General features: G+C 44.4%; 1 protein-coding gene across 1 annotated transcript in view; it reads right to left on the bottom strand.

Moving 5' to 3' along the window:
- Window positions 1-18,265, bottom strand: part of CYFIP1 (cytoplasmic FMR1 interacting protein 1) — a 94,064-nt gene extending 75,799 nt beyond the window's left edge. Inside the window, exon 1 of the mRNA XM_027082449.1 lies at window positions 18,182-18,265. The gene's annotated coding sequence lies outside the window, so the exon portion shown is untranslated. The remainder of the gene's footprint in view (window positions 1-18,181) is intronic.
- Window positions 18,266-26,250: the final 7,985 nt, after the last annotated feature.

Genomic DNA, 26,250 nt, shown 5'->3' with positions numbered 1-26,250 from the left:
ACAACAAACTACGAAATGTTTCTGCTAACATGCACAGGACGCACATTGATTTTCTTCCTCTTCTATATATACAAATAACAGTACTTCCCAGAAAAGTACAAACATCCAATTTTTTGTGCAATCTGTTCACATGTAAAATAAATCATCTGAGGAAGAGAAGCATACTTTATTCAACTGTGCCCTTCTCTCTCGCATTTTAAAACAACATGTTTTTCCAACTCCAGCCTCTTTCCCCAGATCAAGTGGGATGGGGAGAGAGAATGGGGTTGCTATGATCTCTAGGCAAAAACTTCAAAATTAAAAAGCAAACACCATCTTCTGCCCAGCTTTACTACTGAAGAAATGCAAACTGCACAAAAATTTTAGATTCCATTCTCGAAAGCAGCACTGGTCTCTTCTGCAATTACCTCAAAACAATTGCTGCATCAACAGAAAAACAAAAATCGAGTTTGCTTGAAAATCATGACAATAGGTGAAGTCTGAGACAGAGCCCGCAGAGGAGTCTTGAGCCTGTCAGCCCCTCCCTCCTGACACTGCTCTCCTGTGCCCTCAGCCTCAGTCTGCAGACCTGGGACAGGGTCTTCCCAAGACACAGCGGTGTCTCTGCCTCCTGAACGTCTCCTCCCCGGGCGACCTGCCCGGCCTCTTCCCAACCCAGAGCTCCTATGCCACCCTCAAGCCTGCACGCTCCTTTTTCATTCCTTTTAAACTAGGACTCTGATCCTATTGCTCTCCTGCTTATATGCTTACAGCTGTGGTTCTCAAACCATGTTCCCTGGAACTCCGGGGTGCCCCACGATGGCAAGGCAGAGTAGCCCCGTGTTTATCTATTTTACGAACTGGGATGCCTCCTGAGATTTGTATGAAAAATGAACCTGATGCAAATATAAATCAATCAACAAAAGACGGAAATGGACCTAGGAGGCCAGAGTAAAGTCTCAATCCCTCGCAGTGTGCAGCGCCCACACGGGCCCAGCCTGACACCTCTGCGCTGCGCCCTGCCACTCCCGCCACCTCCAGCGGGTCCCTGGGGAACGGAAATGCTCCACAGCTGGCGCAGCCACGCACCAAGCACACAGGTGAGCCCCACAGAGCTGGACGCACGGCTGTGGGAGGGAGGGGGGGGGGGGGGGGGTTTCCCCGGGGGGGGGGGGGGGGGGGCTTGTTTTCCCCCAAGGTCTGGGATCCCTCTGGTCTACTAATGCCTGACCATTTCTTTGTGACTCCGGTGGTCTTCATCTTTCACACAGAATCCAGTGCATGTTTAAGACACACGAGGGGAGATGACAGTAGCAGCTCAGCATGTTCCTTCTAGGATGGAGCCAAGCTCGGCGGTCTCTGGCACTGGGGGGTGGTCACACCATGGAGAGGGTGCCACCAACCTCCCGACTAGGCTGGGGGCTCTCCATCCACCGTGACACCGGGGCCGCTTCCTGCCCCAGAAAGAGGGAGAGTGAGCCTGCACACAAGCATGCCAGGGGCGGACACTTCCCCAGCTCACCGCAGGGAAGGCCTGGGCCCCCGCACACAGACCTGGACGCTGCCTGCCCAGGCTCCATCACCAGCGCCACTCCATACCGGAAGGTGGCCTCATCCTTGCTTACACAGCCTCATAAATGCTCACCAAGAACTCCGACCCAGCAGTCCTTCTAAGCCTTCCCTTCATGTGAGCCTTTTAACAAATTTTTACCTTCTAGAGAAAAGCCTAAGATGACCGTATCTGGGCAGAAAGGTCCAGTATAATCGGTCCTCTGTATCCACAGATGCAAAACCTGGGGATACGGTAGACTGACTGTATTCATGGTACAACGTCCATCTCATATAAGTGACTTGAGTATCTGTGGATTTTGGTATCCACGGGAGCTCCTGGAACGAACCCCCGGCGGATAGCGAGGGACGACGGTGTTTCCAGATGACTTCCTCGGCAGCATGTCCCAGGAGGGGATTCTTAAATCGCATGAATGTCTTCACAGCTGCAGGAGATGATCCATCAATCCCACTTCTGGCCATTTATCCAAAGGAAACAAAATCACTAATTCAAAAAGATATCTGCACCCCATATTCACTGTAGTATTATTTACAGTAGCCAAGACATGTATTATGCTAAGTGAAATAAGTTAGGCAGAGCAAGACAAATACTGTATTATCTCACTTGTATGTGGAATCTTAAAAAGAAAGGGAGGAAGGAAGGAAGGAAGGAAGGCAGGGAGGGAGGGAGAGAGGAAGGGAGGGAGGGAGGGAGGGAGGGAGGAAGGAAGGAAAGGAGGGAGGGAGGGAAGGGAGGGAGGAAGGAAGGAAGGAGGGAAGGCAGGGAGGGAGAGAGGGATGGGAGGCAGGGAGGGAGGGAGGGAGGGAGGGAGGAAGGAAGGAAGGAAGGAAGGAAGGAAGGAAGGAAGGGAGGGAGGAAGGAAGGAAACAAAACTCATAGAGAATAGCTTGGTGGTGAGAGAGGCAGGGAGTGAGAGAACTGGGTAAAGGTGGTCAAAAGGTACAAACTCCCAGTTATAAAATAAATAAGTCATGGGGATGTAATGTACAGCATGGTGACTACAGTAAATAACACTGTATTGCATATTTGAAGGTCGCTAAGAAAACAGATCTTAAAAGTTCTCATCACAAGAGAAAAAATTTTTTGTGACTATGTAAAGTGATGGATGTTAACTAGACATGCTGTGGTGATCGTTTCACAATATATCCAGATATCAAATCATTATATCTGAAACTAACATAATGTATGTCAATTATTTCTCAAGTTTTAAAAAGTTACAGGTGGATTCAGGTGAGGTGCCCTCCCACAGGGTCCCACAGACACCAGCATGGCACCTCATCACAACATCCAGGGATCACTTGCATTTTTACAATTTAATAAGTGGAACCGCATCTAAATGTTCTTTTAATTTGCATTACTTTTATTCTTATTAAAGTTGAACAAATTTTTATACAGTAACCCTTTTTTTTCTTTCTTTTGTGACTTGCCAGCTTGGTTTTCTTGTTATTTTGTCCTTTGAAATCTCGGTATTTTCCTCATCAATGTCAAGTACTCAACTATACCTCTTTATTAAAGACATTAAAACTGTGTGAAAGTTGCTACAAAAAATTTTCCCAGGTCACACTACTTGCCTTCTTATGTCACTTACTTTTTTCTTTGAAACCTCAGTTTAAAATTTTTACCATATCAACTTTTCAGCCTTTTGCCTTTGGAATTCCCTCTTTCACTTATAAATGTACCAAGTAGGAAGAACTGTGCCAGCCCCACCCAAGTAGGAAGAACTGTGCCAGCCCCAACCAGGGAAGGGAGCAGTTTCTAATGCACAGCTCCCGCCTGAGCAAACTGCTGACCCTCTGTCAGAAGTCAAACAATCGCCCATCTGAGAAACAGTTCTGAGGCAGCACGTAATCTCAAAGAATTAACTTAAAAGTAATATTGAGATCCATAAAAAGTTCAGTAACTGATTGATGTTAGGAATTTTTTTGTTGGACCTCAGATGCATAATAGTTCCTAGACCCTGGCCCGTTCTCACCTTGTTATGTTAAAATGATGCCATAAAGACAGGTGAACCACCTGTCCACAACAAAAGCCAGGGTCCTGCCTGTGATATACAGCAAATTCCACCTGGGCATCAATCCCCTGCCTTCTTTTGTACAAGCTGCACCTCATCTATACATATTCTCAAAAAGGCACTTTTAAAATTCAGTCTTTATAAGAAGGATATTATGCTATCAATATACGTAATTGCCTGACTCACTTTTTTCACTGCTATTACTAAGAGGCATCCACACACTGTCACATGCTGCTCTGAAGTACTGTTTTGACAGATGCATACTATTCCACTGAGCGAATGAACCAGTCTGTGCGCTGTCTCCTGAAGCTCCCTATAACGGGGTGTTTCTTATTGTAAACTGTGAGGAAAATTCTTGCACATTAATATGTGCAATGGATTCTCCAGGACAGGGATTAGCAAACATTTTCTATAAAGGGCCAGGGTTGGTCATTGTTTTGTGGGTATGTAAGAGAATATCCTTATCCTTAGGAAATACACACAGGCACTGGGGGATGAAGGGCCTCAAATTGATGTAAAAGAGTTTTGTCGTGTGTTCTTTGTATTATTTTTATTTTTGCAATTTTTGTAAGGTTGAAATTATTTAAAAAGAGTAAAAAATGGAATATCTCTCTGAAAACTTTTTGTGAACATAAGGGAAAGGGAACGAAAAACGTTGAAAACAGATGCGTCCGTGACTGCAGGTGTTTCGGTGAGCCTCACTGCTGTGACGCAGAGCAGGTTACACACCTGCGTCCACCACAGAGTGAAACGCATCTTTCCGATCAGATCAACTGCCTTGGAAATCCCTGTTGTCTGCCCAGAGTCCTGCACTCCTAAAGAAAGCTTCTGACAGACCTATCGGAGATCTGGGCCAGGGACCACGTGTCCTCAGGCAAATCAGCCCTCAGCAGTGATCATTTGCGTTCTATAATCAAATGCTTCAGACCACTGCAGAATGGTGGGCTTTGTTTAAAATATATATACACTCCAAGTGTTTAGCTTCAATTACTTAATAATTTTACACTTCCCAGATTTTTAGGATCTGAAGAAACCAGCTTACACAAAATAGCGAGAGGTCTTTAAAAACGCAAAACCATTTCCACCTCTGGCCCAGAAAAAAGCAGCAAAACTCCAAGAGCATTTATGTTTTTAAGTAGAACTCCTCTCTCTTGGAGACATGTACTGAATGAAGTGTTTGTTTACAACTCAGGTGAGACAGTGCTCCTGGGACTTGCTTCACAACAGCACAGTGTGGGCAGGGGTTACAGGTGAGCCCAGACCACTGTTGAGGGTTCATATACTATTCAATATTTTCCGTGCCTCTGCACATTAAGGAATTGCCCACAACGAACAGTTTAATATACATATATGTGAGATTTCAGGTTTCAGGCTGAGCTAAAATGTGTGATCACTGCCTTGTCAGTGATTGGGGGTTAGGCAGCAGCTAGTAGCTCTGCCTGCAGCCACCGGGCCCTAAGGCCACCTATTTAAAGTTCCTTCCCAGGGGCTTCCCTGGTGGCGCAGTGGTTGAGAATCTGCCTGCCAATGCAGGGGACACGGGTCTGAGCCCTGGTCTGGGAGGATCCCACATGCCGCAGAGCAACTGGGCCCGTGAGACACAACTGCTGAGCCTGCGCGTCTGGAGCTTGTGCTGTGCAACAAGAGAGGCCGCGACAGTGAGAGGCCCGCGCACCACGATGAAGGGTGGCCCCCGCTCGCTGCAACTACAGAAAGTCCACGCACAGAAACGAAGACCCAAAACAGCCAAAAATAAATAAATAAATAAAATTTAAAGTTCCTTCCTGAAAGGTTTTAATTTTTAAATCTTTCCCCCCCCCCCCCCGTGGTAATTAAAAAGTCATCAAGAGGTAAGAGTTTTTGCAAACAAACATTTTCAGGCTACTACAGAACTGATAGGGTGAGTACACGCATACCTCAGCAATACTGCAGGTTCAGTTACAGACCATCACAATAAAGCAAATAAAGGTTTTTGGTTTCCCAGACCATATAAAGTTATGTTTACACTATACTGTAGTCTATTAAGTGTGCAATAGCATTATTTCTTAAAAACAAGGTACAGGGCTTCCCTGGTGGCACAGTGGTTGAGAGTCCGCCTGCCAATGCAGGGGACACGGGTTCGTGCCCCGGAGCGGGAAGATCCCACATGCCGTGGAGCAGCTAGGCCCGTGAGCCATGGCCACTGAGCCTGCGCGTGTGCTCCGCAATGGGAGAGGCCACAACAGTGAGAGGCCCGCGTACTGCAAAAAAAAAAAAAAACAATGTACAGACTTGGTCTAAATAACAGTGGCGAATACACAAAAGTGCTTAATAACTACTAGCTAGTGTTTTTATTATCATTCTCTACTATGTGATTGATTCACGCTGCTGCTGCCCCAAATGTCCCATATCCCTTTTGCCACCATTCAAACTCTGCCATGCTTTTAGGTAAACAGTAGAATATTTTTAATTAACATTGTGCACAAGAAATTCAAGACTGTATTTTTGACAGTGGTATTTGTCAAGACTGGAAATTCACTGTATTTTAGTATTGCTTTTGAGTTGGAAATAATGTGTGATAGCAGAGACGACAGGCCAAGAGTCCCATAGGAATGTCAACCAGGAGTATTTGATGACAATACTGGAGGGAAAACAATAAGGGTGCTAGAAATGTGTTTTGAAAAGCATGCCATTGTGGTAATGTAAAAGCGGCTCAGAATTACTTGGCATTGAGAGACTAAATAATGGCTATCAACTCTTCAAAAAACAAATACAATGTGCATACCTTAATTAAAAAATGTTGTTGCTAAAAAATGCTAACCATCATCTGAGCCTGCAGCAAGTCATAGTAACATCAAAGATCACTGACCATAGATCACCATACCAAATATAAAAATAATTTAAAAGTTCAAAATATTGCAAGAATTACCAACATGTGACACAAAGACATGAAGTTAGCAAATGCTGAAGGAAAAATGGCACCAACAGACTTGCTTGATGTAGGATTACCACAAACTTTCAATTTGTAAAAAATGTACTATCTGTGAAGTGCAAGAAAGCAAAGAGCAATTAAATGATGTCTGCCTGTGCTTTATTCAGAGTACCATAAAATCCTGAAAGTGGGCTCCTGCTGCCCAGCACCCCAGGGGTATGAGCTGGCTGTAATTGAAACGGACAATCACCAGAGATCGGCGCAAATGCTCTCTCACACCTTGTCCTGACTTGGTGGAGCTGAGTGCCGTGGGCACCTGCATGTTTAATGCCCGGCCCACACACACCCCTTGATTCTGAGGTTGGAGTCTCTGGCCCACACTTTGAGAAAACGTTTTAGGGCAGTAGTCTCTGACACAGGGTGGACCATATAATCCTTTGAAGCGATAGAAGAAAACGCTGGAGTGTCTGTATTTCTGCCTCACGAGGACGAGGAACTAAGCCTCCCTGATAGCTACACATCTTCTCCCGCCTCCTTGCCAGGTCCTCAAGGAGCAGCAAGAACCAATGGCTCACAGGCACCTCATCACTGTAACTAAATGAACTGCTAGGGGCTGAATTGCGTCCCCCTTCCAGGTCCCAACTCTTAGTACCTCACACTGACTACATTTGGAGATGTACAGAGGTAATTAGTAAAATGAGGTCATAGGGTGGGTCCTAATCCAATGTGACTGGTGCCCTTTACGAGAAGGGGAGATCAGGACACACACAGGCACAGAAGGAAGACCATGTGAAGACACAGTGGGAAAGTGGCCATCTACACGCCAAGGACAGAGGCCTCAGAAAGAACCAACGCTGCTGACACCCTGATCTTGGACTTCCAGCCTCCAGAACCGCAAGGAAATAAATATCCGCTGTTTAAGCCCCTCAGTCTGTGGTACCTTGATGCAGGAGCCCTAGCTAACATACAAACCTTTCAAAAGGGTTCGTTCCTGCAAAGATGCCAGGCACGCAGAAAGGCAGGAGGACCTGCGGCCCCAGGCAAGCGCAGGCCCACTACAGTTCACCAGCCTGGCCCCAAGCGTGTGGCATGGGGAGTTCTACAACTGGCACAAGGCCGCCACAACCAACCGGCAAATTCAGGGCTGCCTCCCGCATCTTTTCAAGCTCTCTAGCTATTACAGACTGTGCGCACTTCATGCCTTATCCAGCGCGTGTGGACAGAGACACCCACCAGGGCACACGCAAGGAGACCTTTTAGGGATGAAGTGAGCAGTCGACAATGACTGGGCCCTGAAATGCTGCGATTCCCAAAATCACCTCTGCCCGTGTGTGTGTGTGTGTGTGTGTGTGTGTGTGTGTGTGTGTGTGTGGACGGGGGTGGGGAGCTAACAAAGAAGCAGATAAAAGATGAAAGGAGAAATACTGATAAGTGCACATAATTAACTTCTTCAAGCAACCTGAGGCGCTCGGAAGCTGGGAAGCATCAGCTCGGGCTGCCGCTGGGACCGTGGTGCGTTGGGTGGGCGCTGCCCTCCCCCACCCCTTCCTGGGAGCTGCTGGCTGAGGGGACAGAAGGGGCAGAAGGCCGGGAAAAGGCAGGGAACCGGCCGGCTGTAAGGCCCGGAGAGCCGTGCAGGAGTGTGAAGGCAGCCTGGCCCGACCGCGGCTAGGGGACCTGGAATGGACGGCTACGCGCGTCTCCCCAGCGGGCGGAAACTGGGCCCTCGGGGAGAGCCGGGGGGCGGGGGGGGGGGGACTGTCCAGCGGGCTGCACGCCCCCAGTCGCTGTAAAGCCAATCACAGGCTGCGGAGGCACAGAGTTCCCTAAACACGCCTGCGCAAAACACAACGGGGGCTAATCTGCCGAAATGCACCCGACCTTCGGGAAAAGGGAGAACTCGAGCCTTTCACGCTCGGAGTCCGCAGGAAGGGCACGAACGGCTGTGTCTCCGCACGGCGCGCCGAGGCCCACAGCGCCGCAGCACCCGGGCTGCCTCTGCCCCAGTCTGGGGGGACCCCTAGGCTGAGTCACACCCCAGAGGCCCTATAATACAGCACATTTTTCCTCCTGCCTTGACCTCAAGGCAGAATCAAGACAACTGAGAGTTCCAGGAGCTTCTCAAGAGCCCTTCCAGAGTCAACACAGAATTGCAGGGCAGAAAGTCATATCTTCCATGGCAGCTGCCCCAGACCTCGGCCATCCTGGCAGAGGCTTCCCGGAGTGAACTAACTCTGCTGTATCCACCTCTGGTCTACCTGGGGCCATCTGTGGCCACTGAGAGGGTCACAGCCTCTCAGTGCTTGTGTGCAAGGTCTGGCAGTGACATGTGGAAGGATGTGTTCCCTCTTCCTGGTGGAGGGAGGGTAGGCAGTGTTGATTCTTCCCTGGCTCAGCTGGCAGTTCCAGAGGGCAGGGATCCCCCCCAAATCCCTTTCCACCCTTTGCATGGGGCTTACCTTGAAGCCAATCTTTGCTGGAGGAGGCAACTACCTAAAATGCAAATTAAAATACAAAAGAAAAACTACCCCCTATGATGATTAATTCTATGTGTCACCTTGACTATGCTATGGTATAATCCAGTTTTTGGTCAAACATTAGTCTAGATGTTGCTGTGCAGGTATATCTTAGGTGTGATTTACATTTAAATGGGCACACTCTGAGTAAAGCCGATGACCCTCCATAGTGTGGGTGGGCCTCTTCCAAACAGTTGAAGACCTTAAGAGAAAAAACCGAGGTCCTCTTTGGATTTGAATTCTGCCCCCAGAGGGCCTTTGGACTCAAGCTGCAACATCAACTCTTCCTGGGTCTCAGCCTGCCTACTCTGAATTCAGAATTGCCAGCCTCCATGGTCACGTGAGCCAATTCCTTAAAATAAATCTCTCTCTATATATAAACATACCCTATTGGTTCTGTTTCTCTGGAGAATTCTGACTAATACACACACCCCCACCTCAATCAAAGCAAAGGAAGAAACCCACCTTGCATGTACAAAATCCTTATCAGTGTGGTCTCCAGGGCAGGAGCAAAACTTTACTCTCCAGAATCTGTGAAATTATCATGCACGTGCACAGGTCTGCTTGATTTAACACACTTAGTTATTCCATGACCCCTGGGGACAGACAACCCCAATCAGTCAAGAGTCCAGGCGGTTTTAAAGCTCGTTGGTTTTATGCAGACTGGTCCTTCCAAGCAGCATTTGTGGAAAAGGACGAAAATTCTTTCAAATGGAACAGCTTGAGTAGGTCAAGCTTTAGATAGGGATTTAAATATAATGCAAATCCTCATCACCACTTCTGACTTGGGGCGGTGTGGTTCTTCAGAGCAAAGTGTGCCTTCTTCTGTGAGTATCTTCAAGGATGAATCATCGCCCACCCTCCCCCTGCCACCCCAGTCCTGGCCAGGACAACACAGGCACAAGGAATGGCCATGCTAACTCTGAATGTAAAATTCTGGCTGTCAAATCAGGTTCCAAGATGAAACTCACTGCTCTCTAGGCATTGGTTGTTCTCTCCTGTGGAACAAAACTCCCCCAAGAGAGAGTGAAGAACAGGGCCTGACAACCTTGGCGAGTGAAGTATCTGAGATATAAATACAAATCACAAATATGCTTGTTTCAAAAGTCACAGTAGCTATCACTGTCCAATTGTCTTATTCACAACTAAAAAATGTGAAAGCCACAGTTCAAGGCCTGTGAATTCTGTCCCCACAGCCTTGTGTGGAGGTGAGGCAGTCATGAAGTTGGATGGGGGCACAGCCAGGTAAATGAATGCTCAACGAGCTTCTGCTGAAGAGCACAAGTGCACACCAGGCTCAGACCAACACAAAGGTAAAAAACACATCCCTATGTTCTTGAGACCATGTTCTGAGAGGGCTTTAACACAGTAAGTTCATATAAATGCAAATCTTATCCCTGGAGTGCTCTGAAATCTTATTAGATAGCCTGAATTCAGGCCAGAGTTGCCATGTTTGAGCCCCATTCATGGTGCTATGTTCTCTACTGGCTCCTACAGAGTGTAAGCTCTGTCCCTAAGCCCCTCACTTATAGCCAAAGGGTCTCCAGATATAAAAAGAACAAATAACAAAATGGCAAATGTAAATCCTACCATATAAGTTATCTGCATTATGTGTAAATGGAATAGACAATCAAAAGGCAGACATTGATAGAATGGATTAAAAAAACATGCTGTGAGACAAATTTTAAATTCAAAGATACAGGGAGGGTGAAACGAAAAGGATGGGAAAAGATATAACGTGCAAAGAGGAACCAAAAGTGGCCAGAAGTAGCTATACTAATATTAGATAAATATTAGACAAAATAGACTTGAAAACAAAAATTGTCACTAGAAACATTATGACAAAATGGTCACTCCACCAGTGAGATGTAACAACTATTAACATATTCACCTGATGAAACAACCTCAGAATACATGAAACCACAGAGAACATGATCTTATATGTAGAAAATCCTAAAAAACCACAAAAAAACCTGTTACAGCTAATAAATGAATTAAGCAAAGCTGCAGGATACAAAAGCAACACATAAAAATCAGCTGCATTTCTATACATTAGCAATGAATATTCCAAAAAGAATATTAAGAAAACAATTCCATTTACAATAGCATCAAAAAGAAAAAAAAACTTAAGCATAAATTTAGGAACTTCCCTGGTGGTCCAGTGGTAAAGAATCCACCTTCCAAAGCAGGGGACACGGTTTCGAGCCCTGGTTGGGGAACTAAGATCCCACATGCCGCGGGGCAACTAAGCCTGGGCGCCACAACTATTGAGCTCGCGGGCCTCGACGAGAGAGCCCATGTGCTGCAAACTACAGAGTCCAGGGTCTCCGGAGCCCGTGAGCCGCAACTAGAGAAAGAAAACCCACACGCCACAATGAAGACCCGACGCAACCAAAAAAAAAAAAAAAAAGAATAAATTTAACCAAGGAGGTGAATGATTCATACACTAAAAATTACAAAACACAGACTTCCCTGGTGGTCCAGTGGTTAAGACTCTGTGCTCCCAATGCAGGGGGCCTGCGTTCGATCCCTGGTCAGGGAACTAGGTCCCGCATGCATGCCGCAACGAAGATCTGCATGCTGCAAATAAGACCCGGCACAGCCAAAATAAATAAATTTTAAAAATCACAAAACACTGCTGAAAGAAATTAAAGACACAAACGGAAAGATATTCCATGTTCATGAACTGGAAGACTTAATATTATTAAGATGACAATATAGGGAATTCCCTGGCAGTCCAGTGGTTAGGACTCCACACTCTCACTGCCATCGGCCTGGGTTTGATCCCTAGTCAGGGAACTAAGATCCTGCAAGCCACACGGGGCAGGCAAAAAAAAAAAAAAAAAGAAAGAAAATTTACAATATAATCCAAAGCCATCTACTGATTCAATGTAACCCCCTTCAAAATTCCAAAAGCATTTTTTGCAAAAATAGAAAAACCCACCTTGATTAACATGGAATCTCAAAAGACCCAGAATAGCAAAAACAATCTTGAAAAAGAACAACAAAGCTGGAGGTCTCACATTTACTGATTTCAAAACTTACTATAAAGCTACAGTAATCAAAATAGTGTGGTACTGGCATAAAGACTGACACATTGACCAATGACACAATAAAGAGCCCAGAAATAAACCCTTGTATATATGGTCAAATGATTTTCAAGAAGGGTGTCAAGACCATTCACTGAAGAAAGGACAGTCTTTTTAACAAATGGTGCTGGGAAAACTGGATATCCACATGCAAAAGAATTAAATTGGACCATCACCTTATACTATATATGCAAAATTAACTCAAATGAACCAAAAAGCTAAACAGAAGAGCTAAAATTATAAAACTCTTAGAAGAAAACATATGAGAAAATCTTCATGACACTGGATTTGGCAATGATTTCTTGGATATGACACCAAAAGCACTAGCAACAAAAGAAAAAGTAGATAAACTGGACATGAAAATTAAAAACCTTTGTGCACCCAAGGACAAGAGAATGAAAAGATAATCCACAGAATGGGAGAAAATATTTGCAAATCATATATCTGATAAGGGATTGTTATCCAAAATATATTAAAGAATTCCTACAACTCAACACTAAAAAAAATAAACAACATGATTAAAAAATGGACAAAGGATTTGAATAGACATTTCTGTAAAGAAGATACACAAATGGCAAATAAGTACATGAAGAGATGATTGACACCATTAAGCATTAGGGAAATGCAAATCAAAACCAGAATGAGATACTACTTCACACCCATTAGGGTGGTTATTATTAAAAAAAAAAAAAAAAAAAACACCAGAAAATAACAAGTGTTGGTGAGGATGTGAAGAAACCGGAACCCTTGTGCATTGTTGGTACACATAAAGGCTGGCAAAGCTGCTATGGAAAACAGTATGACAACTGCTCAAAGAAATTAAACATTGAATTACCATGTTCATAGCAATGCTTAATTGGTGTCTGGAATAGTCATGTTCATAGACAGGAAGTAGAATGGTTGCTACCAAGAGCTGGAGGAATAAGGGAATGGGGAGTTAGTGTTTAAGTGGGTGCAGACACAGACATAGAAAACAAACTTATGGTTACCAAAGGGGAAGTGGGGGGAGGGATAAATTGGGAATTTGAGATTAACAGATACTATTATATATAAAATAGATTAACAAGGACCTACTGTATAACACAGGGAACTATATTCAATATCTTATAATAACCTATAATGGAAAAGATCTGAAAAAGAACAGATATGTGTGTATGTATGTATATGTATGTGTATATATATGTATATATATAAAACGGAATCACTTTGCTGTACACCTGAAACGTACATCAACCATACTTCAAGAAAATAAAGAAATAAATAAGTGCAGAGGTTCAGTTTGGGATGAAGAAAAAGTTTAGGGGATGGGTAGTGGTAATGGCTATACAACTTAATGCTACTAAACTGTACACTTAAAATGGTTAAAATGGTAAATTTTGGGTTATTTATATTTTATTATAGTAAAAAAAAATCAGGCAAGGTGATTTCCCTAATTTATTTTTGAATCATTTTTTTCAGATATTCCAGTTTATTTTCCCCTTCATATAAATTTTAGAGTCAGTTTGTCTTTTATCTATAAAAACATCCTCCTGGGCTTCCCTGGTGGCACAAGTGGTTGGGAGTTCGCCTGCCGATGCAGGGGACACGGGTTCGTGCCCCGGTCCGGAGGATCCCACATGCCGCGGAGCGGCTGGGCCCGTGAGCCATGGCCGCTGGGCCTGCGCGTCCGGAGCCTGTGCTCCACAACGGGAGAGGCCACAACACTGAGAGGCCCACATACCACACACACACACACACAAAAAAACATCCTCCTGAGACTTCTAATAAACAAAAATATCTTATGACCCAGCAAGAACACTTCTAGATTTCTATCCAAAAGACATTATAACATATGCCCACGTAAAGACTTGTACATGAGTCTTCATAGCAGCAATTATTCATAACAGGCAAAAAATGGATCTAATGAATGGTTAAACAAAACGTGATATATCCATACAATGGAATACAATGCAACAAAAAGGAATGAAATGCTGGTACATACTAGAACAGGGATAAACTCCAAAAACATTATGCTAGGTGAAGGAAGCCACACATAAAGCCCACAAATTGTACACTTTCGTTTATGTTAAATGTCCAGAAACGGCAAATCTATAAAAGAAAGCAAATTAGTGATTAGCTGGAATAGGGCCTACGAATGGGGATTAACTGTGAAAAGTCATGAGCGATCTTACTGGGGTGAGATCCGTATGTTCCAAAACTGGGTTATGGTGCTGCTGCCCAACTCCGTAAATCTACTAAAAATCACTGCCCACTTGAAGTAGGTAAATTTTATAGTATGTACATTATACATCAATAAAGTTAAAATATTTTTTTGCTGCAATATTTGATTGGAATTGTGTTAAATCTATAGATCAATTTGGAGAGAACTGACATCTTTACTATGTTGAGTGTTCCAACCCATGACCACAATGTGCCTCTCCATTTATTTACACGATCTTTGATTCATTCATCAGCATTTTGTAGTTTTCAGCATATAGATCCTGCATGTGGTTTATTAAATTTATATGTAAGTATTTGATTTTTTGAAGCTGCTGAAAATGGTATTTTTTAAAATTTCACTTTCTAATTGCACATTGCTTGTATATAGAATAAGACTGACTTACATGTGTTGACTGCATTTTGTGACCTTGTTAAACTTCACCTACTAGTTCTAATAGTTTTTTCATAGATTCCTTGGATTTTCTATGTAGATACCATCTGCAAAAAGGGACAATTTTATTTTCTCTTTCCAATCTGCCTTTTATTTATTTTTCTGACCTTACTGCCCTGGCTAAAATAATTTTTAAATTACATAGATGTGGTTAACCCATGCTATACTTATTTTGGTTGCAAAAACAATGAGTAGCTAGGACTGGTTAGTTATATAAAAGCTTTAGAAAACATAGCATGAATAGTAACAGCCCCTTCTACAGTACATTTCCTATATATATTACACCTCATTTGATCTTCATCACAACCTAATAGGTGCTTTTCCCATGATACCAAAGAAGAAAAATGGTCGAAGGTAGTCCAAGCAACATACCCACCGGGGCTCAGGTGAACACATAGCAGACATCAACAACAGTCAAAGCAGTAGATTTGCCAGGACCCAACTTGATCACACCTGCCAAAATGTATCTTTCTTCCCACTGGCTAGTGGGCAACCCCAGGCACTGACTGAGCTGACCCCTCTATAAAACGGTGCTAGTGAAACGCAGATCAAAAGCCAGGACACAGACTGTCACACAGACTGAGGGAACACTGGCCCACCTGGGGAGTGGAGGCAGGTGCTCCTGGAGTGGTACCTGAGCAAGCACAGTGCCTTCAAAAAATCGCAGGTAAGTGATTCAATAGGTGTGTGAGGGTCAGGTCCTAGGGTCTAACATTTTGCAGAAGGCATTACTGACAGCTTCTTTCTAATTTCTTTTTCTTTTGCGGTACACGGGCCTCTCACTGTTGCGGCCTCTCCCGTTGCGGAGCACAGGCTCCGGATGCGCAGGCTCAGCGGCCATGGCTCACGGGCCCAGCCGCTCCGCAGCATGTGGGATCCTCCCGGTCCGGGGCACGAAGCCGTGTCCCCTGCATCGGCAGGCGGACTCTCAACCACTGCGCCACCAGGGAAGCCCGTGCTTCTTTCTAATTTTTAACTTATGAGTGTGCAGTCAGACGGCTGGATTCAAAGTCTGGCTCTGCCACTTACCAGGCATGTAACTTCAGGCACATACTTCACCTCTTGGTCAGTTTCCTCATCCATAAAGTGGGAGTAATAATTGCACCCACCTCTGAGGGTCGTGAGAATAATTAGTATGTAGAGCACTCAGGAGTTAGCAAACTACAGCCCATGGTCTGCTTCTACAAGCAAAGTCCTACTGGGGCACAGCCATACTCATTCATTACAGACTGTGCCGACTTCTGCTGCAACAGTGCAACTGGGGAGGCTGTGACAGAGACCATACGGCCTGCAAAGTTGTAAGTAGTCACTATCTGGACCTTTACAGGAAAAGTAGCCCTGGCTTAGAACGATGCTGGAGCAAAGTAAGTACTCAAGGAATGTTAGCTATTATTTAGACCCTAATTTACTTCCAGAACGATAAACTTGAGTATATACATAAAGATATACACACAAGCATTGACTATGGGGGTGACAAACGTAAAATAACAATGTCAATTAACAGGTGGTTGATTAAATAAATTGTAATGCAGCTACACTATATACAGCCATTAAAAGGAATGAAGGCTATCCATGTGTATATATACTGTATGTGCCAACATGTTAAGATTTCCAACATCTTTAAATAATCCGAGATCATTAAGTGAAAAGGTATGATGCTACATGCAGTCTCTCATTATGTTACAAAAAGAACACACACAAACAAAACCTATGTGTATGCACAGAAAAGGCTACCTACCAAGATAGAAGTACTGAGGGAATTTCACTTTTAGTATATGTAGCTGAGTACTGTTTGAATTTTTTAATAAGCTGAAGTTCTGTAATTTTTCTCATGACTCAAAAGTGTTATTTGAATGGCTCAGGTTGTACCCTAGTGGTACAAGTTCTAAACTTTAATGTCTTTACCCCAGGGACAAACTAGAGTATGGATGAATCGCAAACGCATTATGCTAAGTGAACTAACCAGACTCAAAAACTACATATGACATTCTGGAAAAAGCAAAACTGTAGGAATGGAGAACAGATCAGGGGTCAGGAGTTGGGAATGGGGGTGCCTACAAAGGGACAGGAAGAAGGAGTTCAGCGGGGTGATAAAACTGTTCTGTATCTTGACTGTGGTGGGAGTCACACTACACTAAGCATTTGTTAAAACTCACTGAACTGTACCCCACAAAGTGAATCTTACTATGTGTAAACTTAAAAATAAATTTAAGTAAACACACATACAAAACAAAAACACTTGGGGGGTAACTTCTTTGGGCGACCTATGAGCACACAAATGTATGTATTAATACAGGAAATGTCTGCCACCACATTTCCCTGGTTCGCCTCTGGCACAGAGATGATGCCGCTGCGCGAAGGCAGCGTTGGCACCACCTTCCTAACTGAATTCCCACAAACGCAAACCTGCCGTGGCCCTGAATGTTTTCTTCGAGCTCCGTGCGTGTAGATCTGCGCTTTACTCGGAAAACCTCGAAGGGCCTTCAGGGAGAAGGGACGGCAGGCACCGGCGCGCACCGTCACAGGCCGGCGCCCCAGCCGAGCGGCCCAGGCAGGATCTTCCAGCACGAGCCCAGAGCCGCTGCAGCCGCTGGTGAGCTGTCAAGAACAGCAACCTGAGCTAGGCAAGGGGAATCACTGCTGATTCAATCACGGATCATTGACGGAATCACGTCGATAACAGCCAAGAAATACCACCCGGCTCACCAGCTTCGGCCAAGCACTGTGCGGCGAGGCGCACAGCACCCTCCTCTCCTGTAAAGGGAAACTCCCAGGTCTCCCACAGAAGCGCAGACCGTCCAACACGGGGCTTCATAAGCAACGCTATCCTGCCGTTCAGACCTGACACTAGAGTGGACGTGGTCCGGACACCTCTCTCGGCTTAGAAAACGCTCCTTAAGCCCCATTGCCAAATTACTCTTCCGCCCTTTTCTCCCGCCCACCAAGCGCTGAGAATTAGGAGCACGCATTTCAGGCTTGAAATAGACAATTTAGTCTGGCTATACTGAACCGCGCTGCCCAAGTAACAATCTCGGCTCCTTAACAAAGCCCCCAAACTCCTCTCTCCAAGAATCTGCAAAATGGTCTCGCTCGGCCAGAGTCTCCCTCCTTCCCTCAGAGAGGGGCACAAAGCACGACCTCAGCGTAAACCGCCTGCTCCTTGCTTTCCAACAATAACTGGAAAACCCCAATGTACCCCGTCCCCACTGGAGTTTCGCCACGTGCCGGGGGCGCTGGGGCAGGGGTCCGCGACTCCCGGGCCGGAGCGCGGTGGCCAGGGCCATCCTGGGAGGCGGCGCAGCCGGGGAGGCCGCGCGGCCGAGGTCCAAGTCCCGGCCGCTCGCGGGGCCCCGGCCCGGCACCGCCGCCTTCCAGCTCCCTCCCGGCCGGGTTTCGAGCGAGGTCCCGATCCCACCTGGGCGGCGGGGTGGGGCGGAAGCGGCAGTGTTCCTCACCTTGGTCCGCGGCGGCGGCTCTGGGGTCCCGGGCGGGCCCTGGGAGTCTCCCGGCCGAATGAGTCACCGAGGCGGGTCGGGAATGCTCCAGGAAACACCCGGCCTCCTCCCCTTCCTCCCGGGGCGGGGGCTCTCCCGGCTCGGCCCCTTCCTCCCAGCGCTCCTCCCTCCGCGCTCCTTCTCCAGTCCAGTCCATCCGCTCCTCCATGCCTAGCTCCCTCCCCCGACCCCGCAGTCCGGCAGTATGCCGGGCCGCGCTCCTCTCCGGCCGCACAAAATGCTCCCCAGGGAGAGAGCCTCCAGGGCCACCTGCCGGCTTCGGCGACCTCAGCTCTACCTGGGACCACGGGGGCGGTGGGAGGGGGGGCGCTTCCCCGTGGAAGCTGCCCGCTTTGGGCCGTAAAAAGAGCGGGGGGTGCGCACCCTGTCCCGGGGCTCCACAGGGTCAGGGCGGCGGGTGAGATGAGCTGCAGAAAGGACTTGGGGGGACACCGAGGCGGGCTGGCCTGGCGCCCCACAGCCAGGGAGGAGGTGCGCACACCTGCGCTCCGCGGGCTGGAGACGGGTGCGACTGGGACACGCCGCCGGAACCGAGCCAGCTGGGAGAAAATGACCCGGTGTGGCCCCTGCAGTGATCGCATCTCCCCTCTGAGCCGGGGGCAAGGGCGTGCGCAGGCTTGTGGGAATGGCTGACAAGAAGTCTTGACGAACTAGCCCCAAAACACAATCTTGAGAGGCCAAATAACACGTCTTATGGAATCGCCGAGTGGAGTGAGCTTGTCACAAACATGCTTAGGAGAAAAATTTCCCTAAACTACACTCTCCCCGCCCCCCGCCGAGTTGTAAGGGAGAGCAATAAAGATGGGCAGCGGGTACTGAAAATCACAAGAAGTTTGATTACCTCCTGGCTGTCCCCCAGATGATTCAAAAAGTTGCAGAAAATGGATCCTGACTAAACCAGAATCTATCAGTTGTCTATTCAGAGACCACTTTTTCTAGAAGCTCCTGGAGGTCCCTCACACTCCTGCAAAACATGGGTTTTTAGTGACTTTCTGGTTCCCAGCCAGCCCACACATTTTCAATCAGCAGAAATATTGCATCTCTCTGCCCAGGGCTGAGTCTCAAAGTTAGATTCCGAAGGGTTGGGGTTTTTTGTTTATTTTTGTTTGTTTTCCTGTTTTTTTTATACTGTAGATGAAGTGCTGAAATACAAATTCAAGGTATATTATGATAATTTTTAAATATCATAATCCCTAGAGCAATTAATAAAATAAGCAATTAAAAAATATCCGGGCTTCCCTGGTGGTGCAGTGGTTAAGAATCCGCCTGCCAATGCAGGGGACACAGGTTCGAGCCCTGAGCCGGGAAGATCCCACATGCTGTAGAGCAACTAAGCCCATGCACCACAACTACTCAGCCTGCGCTCTAGAGCCCTCGAGTCACAGATACTGAAGCCCACGCGCCTAGAGCCCACCGCAAGAGAACAAGAGAAGCCACCACAGTGAAAAGCTTGTGCACTGTAACGAAGAGTAGCCCCCACTCGGGGCAACTAGAGAAAGCCCATGGACAAGCAAGCAAGACCCAACACAGCCAAAAAAAAAAAAATCCAAGAGAGGAAATAAAATGGAATGCTAAGATATAAATCTGAAGAAAGCAGCAAAGGAGGAGCAAAAAGCACACAGGACAAACAGTAATGAAAAGCAAGCTGTTAGGCTAAATCCATCCATATTAGTAATTACATTAAATGTAAATGAACTAAACACTCCAAAGAAATTGTCACATTGGATAAAAACAAAACCTAAATATAAGGCTGTTTAAAAGAGACATACTTTAAATATAAGGACACGAAGTGGTTGAAATTTTAAAAGATGAAAAAACATCTACCATGCCTATGCCAATCATGAGAAAGTTGGGGTGACTATATTAATATCAAAGTATATCTCAAGGGACTTCCCTGGAGGTCCAGTGGCTAAGACTCTGCACTCCCAGTGCAGGGGGGCGGGTTTGATCCCTGGTCAGGGAACTAGATCCCACATGCCACAACTAAGAGTTCGCATGCCACAACTAAAGATCCCTCATGCCACAAGGAAAATCCTTGTGAGCCGCAACTGAGACACGGTGCAGCCAAATAAATAAATAAATGAATAAATAAATAAATATTCAAAGTAGACCTCAAGACAAGGAGTGTGACCAGAAATTAAAAGGGACATTTGGTAAACATAAATGGGTCAATTAATTCAGAAAAAAGTGACAATTTTTAGTGTGTATACAACCAAATAAGCTTTGAAATACTTTGCAAAAATTGATAGAACCAGAAGAAGAAATAGGCAAATGCACAGTCATAATTAGAGATTGAACACCCCTCTCTTAGTAATCGATAGAACAGGCAGACACCAAAATAAGTAAAGATGCAGAAAAAAGTTAAAAGCAATTGACCTATTTGCCCTTAACCCTCACAAAACAAAATACAGAATACGTTGTATTTGATGAAAGATGTTTAAAATCTTTATACTGAATCCTCAAGGTATTACTGAGAAGAATTAAATTTTTCAAATATCATGCACAAAATATAACATATGTTAGGAAGTAAAACAAGTCTCAATAGATTTCAAAGGGTTGAAATCATACAGAACTTTCTCTGATCACCACGAAATTGAACTGAAGTAACAAAAGATAACTTTTTAAATGCCCAAATATTAGAGAACTAAATAATACACATCTAAATATTCCTTTGATCAAAGAAGAAATCACAATGGAAACTGGAAAATATGTTGAACTAATGAAATAATGAAAAAATAACATCAAAATTTGTGAGATGCAGCTAAATGAATGCTCAAAGAGAAAGTTAGTACACCAAATACATATAGCAGAAACAAGAAAAGTTTAAAATCAATTATCTAAACTTCTACCTCAAAAATGTTAGAAAAACAGAAGCAAATTAAATCCAAGAAAGTACAAGTGAAGAAATAATAAAGATAAGAACAGAGGTCAGGGACTTCCCTGGTGGTCCAGTGGGTAAGACTCTGTTCTCCCAATGCAGGGGGCCTAGGTTCGATCCCTGGTCAAGGAACTAGATCCCACACGCATGCTGCAACTAAGAGTTCACATGCCACAACTAAGAAGCCCGCATGCTGCAACTAAGAGTTCACGTGCCACAACGAAGATCCCGCATGCCGCAACTAAGACCCAGTGCAGCCTAAATAAATAAATATTAAAAAAAAACCCAGAGGTTAATGAACTAGAAAACAGATGAACAAATAAGAAAATCCACCCCTTCCCCCAGGAATAAATTAGGAGTTTGGAATTAACAGATACACACTACTACATATAAAATAGATAAACAACAAGGACTTACTGTATAGCACAGGGAACTATATTCAATATCTTACAATAACCTATAAGGGAAAAAAATCTGAAAAAGAATATATATAGAGAGAGATAGATAACTCAATCACTGTGCTGTACACCTGAAACTAACATAATATTGTAAATCAACTATACTTCAAAAAAAAGAAAAATAGAAAGAGAATCCCTCCCTCCCCGCAAACACTGGCTTTTTTAAAAAAGTAATAGAATTGTTACACCCTAGCAAAACTGTTTTTAGAAAAACATAAATTACCAACAACAGAAATAAAAAGGGTGATACCAATAGTTTCTTACCAAAATAAAAGGGTATAAAAAGTATTGTATGAATAACTTCATAACAATAAATGTACTTATTCAGAAGAAATAGATTTCCTGAAAAATACGACTTTCCAAAAATGACACAAGAAAAAAATCGAAAATCTGAATAGTCCTATATTGGTAGAAGAAAAAAGTTGAATCTGTAATTTAAAACCGTCCTATAAAGAAAATCTCCAAGGTTATATAGCTTCACTGGTGAATTCTATAAAACATTTAAGGAAGAAGTAATACCAATTTTACAAAGCCACAGTAATTAAAATAGCATAGTCTTGGCTGAGGATATGCACAAATAAATCAATGGAACAGAATAGTAAGAAATAATCCCTGCTATAGACTGAATGTTTGTGTCTTCCCAAAATTCATGTGTTGAAACCTAACCCCCAATGGGTTGGTATTTAGAAGTGGGGGCTTTGGAAGGTGATTAGGTAATGAGAATAGAGCCCTCACAAATGGGACTAGAGCACATAGAAAAGAGACTCCAGAGAAAGCCTTCATCTCTTCCACTATGTGAGGTTACAGGTCCATGAAGCAGGAACTGGGCTCTCACTAGACACCAAATCTGCCAGCACCTTGCTCTTGGACTTCCCAGCCTCCAGACTCTGTGAGGAATAAATTTCTATAGTTTATAAGCCACCCAGTCTATGGTATTCTGTTATAGCAGCCCAAACAGACTAAGATAAGCCCACACCTCTACAGTCAGTTGATTTTTAATAAAGATGCCAAAGTAATTCAATGGAGAAAGGGAAGTCTTTTTTTAATGGTGCTAAGTAATTGCATAATTATGTGGAAAAAACTGACCCCTTTGCCCACATCATACACAAAAATTAATTTGATATGGATCATAGACCTAAATGTGAAAGCTGAAGTTTCTAGAAGGAAACATAGAGAATAATTTCACAACCTTAGGGTAGAGGTAGGAAAAGATGTCTTAGAACAGAAAATGTATTAACCTCTTTGGTCAGTACCTTTAGAAAGAAAATGATAAATGATTTGGTCAAAAATTTTAAACTTCTCGGGCTTCCCTGGTGGCTCAGTGGTTGAGCGTCCGCCTGCTGATGCAGGGGACATGGGTTTGTGCCCCGGTCCGGGAGGATCCCACATGCCACGGAGCGGCTGGGCCCATGAGCCGTGGCCGCTGAGCCTGTGTGTCCGGAGCCTGTGCTTCGCAACGGGAAAGGCCACAGCGGTGAGAGGCCCACGTACCCCCCCAAAAAAAAAAATTTTAAACTTCTCATCTAAAGACAATGTTAAGAGAGTGAAATGCCAGACTGGAAGACAGTCTTGCTACACAGATAACTGACAAACGACTTGTATCCACAATATACAAAGAACCCCTACACATCAACAATAAAATGCCAACCCAATAAAAATAGGACACTTCAAAGAAGAAACTACTTTGGAAGTCTCTTATCAAGTTAGATATACATATATGTTATGGTACAGTAACCCTACTTCTATGTATTTACCTAAGAGAAATGAAAATTATCTCTACAAAAAGACTTGTACATGAATATTCTAATGAACTTCATTCATAATAGCAAAAAACTAAAAACAACTCAAGGTATATAATTAGGAAAGTAGATAAACAAATTGTGGTATATTCATACAATGGAACATTAGTAATAAAAAGGAAGGAATGACTGATCCAAGTAATATCACAAAATAGATGAATCTCAAAATTATCATGTAATTTTACCAGGTACAAAAGATGATATTGGTTGATGTGAGGAAGAAAGAAGAGTAGGAAGCTCCAGGCCCTCATTTCCCCACAGAAACACCAAGTAAATATCATACCGACCTAAGTAGTTTTGTGAGAACTTTAGAAACCAGTTAAGGATCTGCAGCAGCCAACTGAATGCACAACCAAGAAACAGCCGCACTCAAAACATTCCAAACGAAAATTCTGTGGCATTTTTGATCACCCTTGCCCACCCCCACCCAGGCATACCTCAGAGAGAGGAAGTCAATTCCCAATCCCTCCCTTACGGCGGAAGGAAGTTGTCTACACTGTTCTGACTTCTCTGGGGGCTATTGGAGGGTCTGTTTTTTCTCCCCTGACTCAGAGTGCTGACACGAATGGTGGATTAGTTTGGGTATCAGATTGGAAGCTGATGATAGCAGTGTGGTGCAGGGCCCCGTGGAGAGCCTCAGGGGGATTTCTGACCTGTGGGCACCTGGGGGCAAGAGACTGTGGGTGGAGGAATACAATAGAACACTCAAGTCCCTGAGAAGAAGAAGGGTGAGACTCTTAGGGACATAAGATATTTTGAAAAGCAGCTGTGTATATAGAGGAATTAGGGGGGAAAGCACACACACAGGCCCAAGGAAGATGTATACCACCTGAGAAGACCCTGAGCCCTCATGATGCACTGATTAGGGGACTGACACCTGCACAGAGTAAGGTCGCAAAGATTGGGAGAGGTATCTGATTGTCAAATGCCCAGTTTTCAACAAATGCATGACCCATTCAAAGAAACAAAATAAATCTCCAGAAAATGACCCTAAAGAAAGGCTTCAAATTTACCTAACACTTTGAAACAATTGTCTTAGTGATTAAGCTTGATAACCTAAATAGGAACACATACAGAGAACTAAAGGAAATCAGGAAATCAATATATGAACAAAATGAAAATATCTACGAGAGAGAAATTATAGAGATCCAGTTTCTGATCTAGCATATCAGGAGCTTGAAAGTTGTCCCTGTGTCCTAACAAGTAAAAAACTAAATGGGCCAAAAATCAACAACTCTTCTTAGATCCATTAGAGAAGTGAGGTCACAGGGCAAATTGCTGACCCATAAATCAGAGAGACACACAAGGAGATCCAGAGAATCAGAACTCACCAAAGCAGAAACCCATGAATAGAAACTAATGTGGGAGCTAGTATCAGGGTAAGCATCCTAAACTGAAACTGATGAATTGTTGGAGGCTCAGTGTGGAAAAGTCTGAGAGTTTAAAACTCCAGAAGGGACCATTCTTAGATGGATGTGTTACCGAGTCCGAGCTCACTCTGCTCACCACCCAACAGGCCAATACGTGCCAATAAATTGGGAGACGAGGTGTTGAGGTAAGGAATACGAGTTTAATTTGAAAGCCAGCAGACCGAGAAGAGCGTAGACTAATGTCTCAAAAAAACATCTTATCAGGGTTTGGATGCCAGTTTTTTTTATAGAACAGAGAGGGGGAGGAGATGAAGAAGTAAAGGGAAAAATCCATAAGATTTTCAAATGTCCCGTGGAATGGCCAGCCTCGGGGGGGAGGGGATGTGTTAGTTTCTTCTTTCTTGCAGCCATCCACAGGTGGACAGGGTCAGGATGCTTCCCTGAACAAAGGCACTTTGGTTTAACATTCAGGCAGAGGGGCAGGGTTCCCTGAGGCAGGCCATTGTGTATAGACAGTATCCTTTTAGTGAACAAAAGCCACAGCAAGCAAAGGTTAAAGTACAAGAAACAGATCCAAGAAACAGATCTGTGGTCAGATTTGACTCCTCCCTGTTACAGGTGTGCTTGTGATTTTGTGTGTTTGATCTCCAGGAGCCTTACCAGTTACTTATAGTAAGGATTAGAGAAAAAAAATTGCCTTGTGATTACAACAGAGAGAGGGGAAAAGGAACCATTTTGAAATATGCCAGAGCAGTCTGTTCTTAACAAAGCCTGCCCTCAAGAGAACTACCTCAACAAAGCGTAACTTATTGGAGCTTTATCAGAGCATAACCAACCTGAATGAAGGGAAATAATGCCAGCCCCTCTAGCCATCCTGTCCCACATAAAGGAGGGGGAAAGCTGTGAAGTTCACAGCTCAGGGGTACAGTCTCCCTAAAAGACTGAGAACTAATATTTCATGGTCTATGGAATGCTACCCATCCCTCCACACCTTACCACCACATCTGTAAATGCTTATTTACCACAGATTGTTTTATCCAGTACAACATTTTTGTCTTTCAACAAAAATTACAAGGCATACTATGAGAAATAAAATATTGCCTGCCACATCAGTAAACACGATGTCACCGTCCTCAGCGATTGCAACCCTCCGAGCTGGGGAAGGAAACACAGAACACCTGCTGTGTAGCAGCCATCAGACGGCAGCCACTCCCTTCCGAGGTGCATATCAACGAAATGATTTCAGTAATCCCAGAGTCTTGCATCTTCCCATACATAGAAAAGTGATAAATTCCTTAACTTGATCTATCTCGCTTTCTTTAATTAACAATAATCTTTTGATGTTCAGACCACCTGCCCTTTGTTGCAAACCTCCTATATATTCTAGCTCCCGCCTTGCCTCATCAGAGCACTTTTCTCAGAGTTACTTGAGATGCTGCCTCCTGGACTTGAAGTCCTCAGTTAGTCCACAGAAGAAAACATAATTCTCAACTTTTAGGCTGTA

The sequence above is a fragment of the Aethalodelphis obliquidens genome, unplaced genomic scaffold, assembly GCF_003676395.1.
Source record: "Aethalodelphis obliquidens isolate GAN/ISIS:26980383/991018 unplaced genomic scaffold, ASM367639v1 scaffold47, whole genome shotgun sequence".
Taxonomy (NCBI): domain Eukaryota; kingdom Metazoa; phylum Chordata; class Mammalia; order Artiodactyla; family Delphinidae; genus Aethalodelphis; species Aethalodelphis obliquidens.
The sequence above is the reverse complement of the archived record's forward strand: the minus strand, read 5'-3'. Positions and strand labels throughout refer to the sequence as shown.